Source organism: Ranitomeya imitator, chromosome 8, assembly GCF_032444005.1.
Source record: "Ranitomeya imitator isolate aRanImi1 chromosome 8, aRanImi1.pri, whole genome shotgun sequence".
In the NCBI taxonomy this organism is placed as follows: domain Eukaryota; kingdom Metazoa; phylum Chordata; class Amphibia; order Anura; family Dendrobatidae; genus Ranitomeya; species Ranitomeya imitator.
The window spans coordinates 136,718,762-136,725,096 of record NC_091289.1 but is presented as its reverse complement, the minus strand read 5'-3'; the positions used below and the strand labels follow the sequence as shown (position 1 = coordinate 136,725,096).

At 48.3% G+C, this 6,335-nt stretch overlaps 1 pseudogene; it reads left to right on the top strand.

Moving 5' to 3' along the window:
- The first annotated feature begins 1,065 nt into the window (after nt 1-1,065).
- On the top strand, nt 1,066-1,973 carry LOC138647972 (malate dehydrogenase, cytoplasmic pseudogene; annotated as a pseudogene).
- Nucleotides 1,974-6,335: the final 4,362 nt, after the last annotated feature.

Genomic DNA, 6,335 nt, shown 5'->3' with positions numbered 1-6,335 from the left:
TCTCGCCTCTCCTGCCTTGCGCTTCACACCCAGTGTTCCAAGCCAGTGGTCGTGGGTCCTGTTGGGTGACATCCTCACTGTCCCCTGGGCTCTCTGTGTCTACCTTTTCGGCGAAATAGATGTGCATGTGGCCGTTGCACTTACAGTCACAACAGCCTTCGGGTTCCTAGCTGGGACCTGTAGTTCCTCTACTAGATCAGGAGCCCATGCCCCCACTGCGACCTGGTCCCTCCACCTTGCGATGGTCAGCGTGGATGCGGGCCCTACGGGTGGTTTCCACACTTCTTGTGCCTCTAGGACCCCTTCATTCCCTCTGGGAGCTTCTCTACTTTCTTTCTTCTGTTCTCTCTCTCTCCCGTCCTGAGACGTGCTCCTCCCAGCTCCAGTCCTCTGCTCCAACTTCCAACTTCTCACTCAGACTGTCAGGAGCTTCAGACCCACAAGTCTGCGCTGCTCCACTTCTCCTCACCAACTCACTGACTCCTCCCTCCTGTCTCCCATGCAGTGTCAGACTGGGGTGACAAGGGCCCACCAGTAACATAGACTTTGGGGGGCCCATTTTTCACCCACATGCAAATATTATAGCACCTATGTTCACAAATTTACCTATATCTCTATATAATAATAAACTTGGTAGCATGGTTAATGAATGATGAAATGCTGCTTTTTTTGTGTACAGAGTGAATCAAGTGAATTATGCAAAGTACTGCCCATACAGTGGAGTTGAGGGGTCCAGATCTACACAGGGGCACACCGGGGGATTCCCCTGTTACCCTGTGGTCCAGTCCGAGCCTGTATACGGCCACACGAGAATGTCTCTTCAGCAAGTTTCTACTTAGATCTTATGCGCTAACAGGGGTCATCAGTATTTCCCGCTAAGGCCGCAAGTCCTCCTGTAAAAGTCAAGTTATGCTCTCTGGACCCTTCTCACACTGGCCGGCACCCAACGTATCTGCTGCACAGCCGCATACCAAACCCTGTACTGTACATTTTCTTTAGAAGCAATGGCCCGGATCACTCGCACATTGGGATCATCACAATAGATGTCCACTTCCACTGAGTCTGTGTGACTGACAGAAGCTGCAGAGACCGGACACATCTCCCTCCGCCTGTCAAGCATCATGCCTGAAGCCATCAGAGTCCTGGTGACCGGAGCTGCTGGTCAGATCGCCTATTCCCTGCTGTAGGGCATTGCTAAAGGCGATGTCTTCGGAAAGGACCAGCCTCTTGTTCTTATTCTCCTGGATATTACCCCCATGATGGGAGTCCTGGATGGTGTAGTCATGGAGCTGCAGGACTGTGCCTTGCCTCTGCTGAAAGAGGTAATTGCTACAAACAATGAAGAAGTGGCTTTTAAGGACCTAGATGTTGCCATTCTTGTGGGCTCCATGCCAAGGAGGGAGGGCATGGAGAGGAAGGACTTGCTGAAAGCCAATGTAAAGATTTTCAAGTCTCAGGGTGCTGCACTGGATATATATGCAAAGAAGACTGTTAAAGTGATTGTTGTGGGAAATCCTGCAAACACCAACTGCCTCACTGCACTAAAGTCTGCTCCATCCATCCCCAAAGAGAACTTCAGTTGTCTCACCCGCTTGGACCACAACAGGGCGAAGGCTCAGATTGTGATTCGTCTTAATGTGACATCTGATGAGGTTAAGAACGTGATTATCTTGGGAAATCATTCCTCCACTCAGTATCCTGTTGTTAGTCATGCTGTTGTAAAGCTGCAGGGGAAGGATGTGTGCGCCTCTGAAGCTGTGAAGGATGACAGCTGGCTGAAGGGAAGCTTCATATCGACTGTGCAGCAGCACGGTGCAGCTGTGATTGCAGCACGGAAGTTATCCAGCGCCATGTCTGCTGCCAAAGCCATCTGCGATCATGTGCGGGACATCTGGTTTGGAACCCCAGAGGGAGAATTTGTTTTGATGGGTGTGATCTCTGATGGAAATGCGTATGGTGTACCCAAAGGATAACCCAACTCATGTTGTCTGTAAGATTTGTCAACAAAATCTCAGTAGAGGCCAAAAAATGACTAGCTTGAGTACTTCATGCATGAACCGTCACATGGATATGAGGCATAAGTTGCAGTGGGAAGCTCACTGTGCTACAATGCGGCCGGGTCAACCACCGTCTCTCCCATCAAGTGCATCCACGTCCTCTTCATCCTCTGTGACTGTGGGGGCCTCAGTCGCACATGGTTTTGGAAACAGACATTTCACCTTTTTACCCGCAACAGCCAGTGTGATTGGCAGGTCGTCAGGACATTGGCAAGTGGAAACACCTGCTGTTGTTGAGCACTCTCCGACATCGACACCACATTTTGATCAAGGCAACATAACATCTCCGCCTGCACCTTCCTCACAGACCAGCAGTTTGCCGGGGACACCCTACTCAACTCCGTCTAAGCACGGCAGCCAGCCCTCAGTCCCTCAGATGTGGACAAGTAAAAGACCATTTCCTCCTAGCCATGACAAAGCTAAGAGGTTGAATTTCTCCATCTGCAAGCTGTTGGCTACAGAAATGCTACCTTTCCGCCTGGTGGACACAGAGGATTTTTGAGACCTTATGTGTTATGATGCGGTGGTCTAGGAGCAACATGGAACGAGCTCTGAGGGAAGTGGTAACTGTACTGACCGCAGACCCTAAGCTCAACACAACTCTAGAAGCAGCCGTGGAATGCTCCTAACTCTCCCTAGGCATCTCGTCACAGCCTAAGAGCTAACTACCCCTGAAGACAGTAGCAGGAAAACTATCTTGCCTCAGAGAAAATCCCCAAAGGATAGATTAGCCCCCCACAAATAATGACTGTGAGTGGAGAGGAAAAAGACATACACAGAATGAAACCAGGATGAGCACAGGAGGCCAGTCTAGCTTGATAGATAGGACAGGATGGAATACTGTGCGGTCAGTATAAAACACTACAAAAATCCACGCAGAGTTTACAAAAAATCTCCACACCTGACTAAAGGTGTGGAGGGTAACTCTGCTTCCCAGAGCTTCCAGCAAGATAGAAAATACTTCAAACTGAAAATGCTGGACAAACAAAGAAAGCACAGAATGGATAAGACCACAAACTATGGACAGAAAAAGTAAGCAAAAACTTAGCTTTGCAGAACTGGTCAGGATAACAGGGAACTCCAAAGAGATGTGAATCCAACCAGGAACCATTTACAAGTGGCACTAGCTGAAGGAACAGCCAGGCTTAAATAGGCGAGAGAGGAGAAGATAAGTGGAGGCAGCTGACACAGCTAACTCCAAGGAGCAGCCATACCACTTGAAACCACAAGAGGGAGCCCAAGAGCAGAACTCACAAAAGTGCCACTTACAACCACCGGAGGGAGCCCAGGAGCAGAATTCACAACAGTACCCCCCCTTGAGGAGGGGTCACCGAACCCTCACCAGAGCCCCCAGGCCGATCAGGACGAGCCAAATGAAAAGCAGGAACCAAATCGGCGGCATGGACATCGGAGGCAACAACCCAAGAATTATCCTCCTGGCCATACCCCTTCCACTTGACAAGATACTGAAACCTCCGCCTCGAAAAACGAGAATCCAAAATCTTCTCAACCTCATATTCCAACTCCCCCTCAACCAACACCGGGGCAGGAGGGTCCACCGAGGGAACAACGGGCACCACATATCTCCGTAACAAAGATCTATGTAAAACATTATGAATGGCAAAAGAAGCTGGAAGAGCCAAACGAAAAGACACCGGATTAATAATTTCAGAAATTTTATAAGGACCAATAAACCGAGGCTTAAAATTAGGGGAGGAAACCTTCATAGGAACATGACGAGAAGACAACCAAACCAAATCCCCCACACGAAGCCGGGGACCAACACACCGACAGCGGTTAGCAAAACGTTGAGCCCTTTCCTGAGACAACGTCAAATTGTCCACCACATGAGTCCAAATCTGCTACAGTCTGTCCACCACAGAATCAACACCAGGACAATCAGAAGGCTCAACCTGCCCAGAAGAAAAACGAGGATGAAAACCAAAATTACAAAAGAAAGGTGAAACCAAAGTAGCCGAACTAGCCCGATTATTAAGGGCAAACTCGGCCAACGGCAAGAAAGCCACCCAGTCATCCTGATCAGCTCAGTTTGGCCATTAGTCTGAGGATGAAATGCCGAAGAAAAAGACAAATCAATGCCCATCCTAGCGCAAAAGGCCCGCCAAAATCTAGAGACAAACTGAGAACCTCTGTCAGAGACAATATTCTCCGGAATGCCATGCAAACGAACCACATGCTGAAAAAATAATGGAACCAGATCCGAGGAGGAAGGCAACTTAGGCAAAGGTACCAGATGGACCATTTTAGAGAACCGGTCACAAACAACCCAGATAACAGACATCTTCTGGGAAACAGGAAGATCCGAAATAAAATCCATGGAAATATGCGTCCAGGGCCTCTCAGGGACCGGCAAAGGCAAAAGCAACCCACTAGCGCGGGAACAGCAAGGTTTGGCCCGGGCGCAAGTCCCACAGGACTGCACAAAAGCACGCACATCGCGCGACAAGGAAGGCCACCAAAGGGACCTAGCAACCAAATCTCTGGTACCAAAAATCCCAGGATCACCAGCCAACACAGAACAATGAACCTTAGAAATAACCTTACTTGTCCATCTATCAGGAACGAACAGCTTCCCCACTGGACAGCGGTCAGGCCTATCAGCCTGAAATTCCTGAAGCACCCGCCGCAAATCAGGGGAGATAGCAGAAAGAATCACTCCCTCCTTAAGAATGCCAACCGGCTCAAGGACTCCAGGAGAATCAGGCGAAAAACTCCTAGAGAGGGCATCAGCCTTAACATTCTTAGATCCTGGAGGATACGAGACCACAAAATCAAAACGGGAGAAAAACAGGGACCATCGAGCCTGTCCAGGATTCAGCCGCTTGGCCGACTCGAGGTAAATCAGATTCTTATGATCGGTCAGGACCACAACGCGGTGTTTAGCACCCTCAAGCCAATGTCGCCACTCCTCAAACGCCCACTTCATAGCCAACAACTCCCGATTGCCGACATCATAATTGCGTTCCGCAGGCGAAAACTTTCTGGAAAAAAAAGCACACGGTTTCATCAAAGAACCATCAGATTCCCTCTGAGACAAAACAGCCCCTGCCCCAATCTCAGAAGCGTCGACCTCAACCTGAAAAGGAAGAGAAACATCCGGCTGATGCAACACAGGGGCAGAAGTAAATCGGCGTTTAAGCTCCTGAAAGGCCTCAACAGCCTCTGAGGACCAATTCGTTACATCAGCGCCTTTCTTCGTCAAATCAGTAAGGGGCTTAACCACACTGGAAAAATTGGCAATGAAACGGCGATAGAAATTAGCAAAACCCAAACATTTTTGAAGGCCCTTCACAGAAGTGGGTTTGATCCAGTCATGAATAGCTTGGACCTTAACAGGATCCATTTCTATAGACGAGGGAGAAAAAATAAAACCCAAAAAAGAGACCTTCTGAACTCCGAATAGGCACTTAGACCCCTTTACAAATAAAGCATTATCACGAAGGATCTGGAACACCATCCTGACCTGCTTCACATGAGACTGACAATCATCGGAAAAAATCAAAATATCATCTAAATATACGACCATGAATTTATCAAGATAATTGCGGAAAATATCATGCATGAAAGACTGAAACACAGATGGAGCATTAGAAAGCCCAAATGGCATCACAAGATATTCAAAATGGCCTTCGGGCGTATTAAATGCAGTTTTCCATTCGTCACCCTGTTTAATACGAACAAGATTATATGCCCCTCGGAGGTCAATCTTAGTAAACCACCTAGCCCCCTTAATCTGAGCAAACAAATCCGTAAGCAAGGGCAAGGGGTATTGGAATTTGACCGTGATTTTATTAAGAAGACGATAATCAATACAGGGTCTCAAGGAGCCATCCTTCTTAGCAACAAAAAAGAAACCCGCTCCCAAAGGTGACGAAGAGGGCCGAATATGCCCCTTCTCCAAAGACTCCTTAACATAACTCCGCATGGCGGCATGCTCTGGCACAGACAGATTGAAAAGTCGGCCCTTAGGGAACTTGCAATCAGAAATCAATTTAATAGCACAATCACAGTCCCTGTGCGGAGGAAGGGAACTGGACTTGGGCTCATCAAATACATCCTGGAAATCCGACAAAAACTCAGGGACCTCAGAAGAGGGGGAAGAGGAAATTGACATCAAAGGAACGTCACTATGTACCCCTTGACAAGCCCAACTAGTTACAGTCATAGTTTTCCAATCCAGCACCGGATTATGTTCCTGTAACCATGGAAAACCCAGTACAACAACATCATGCAGGTTATGCAACACCAGAAAACGGC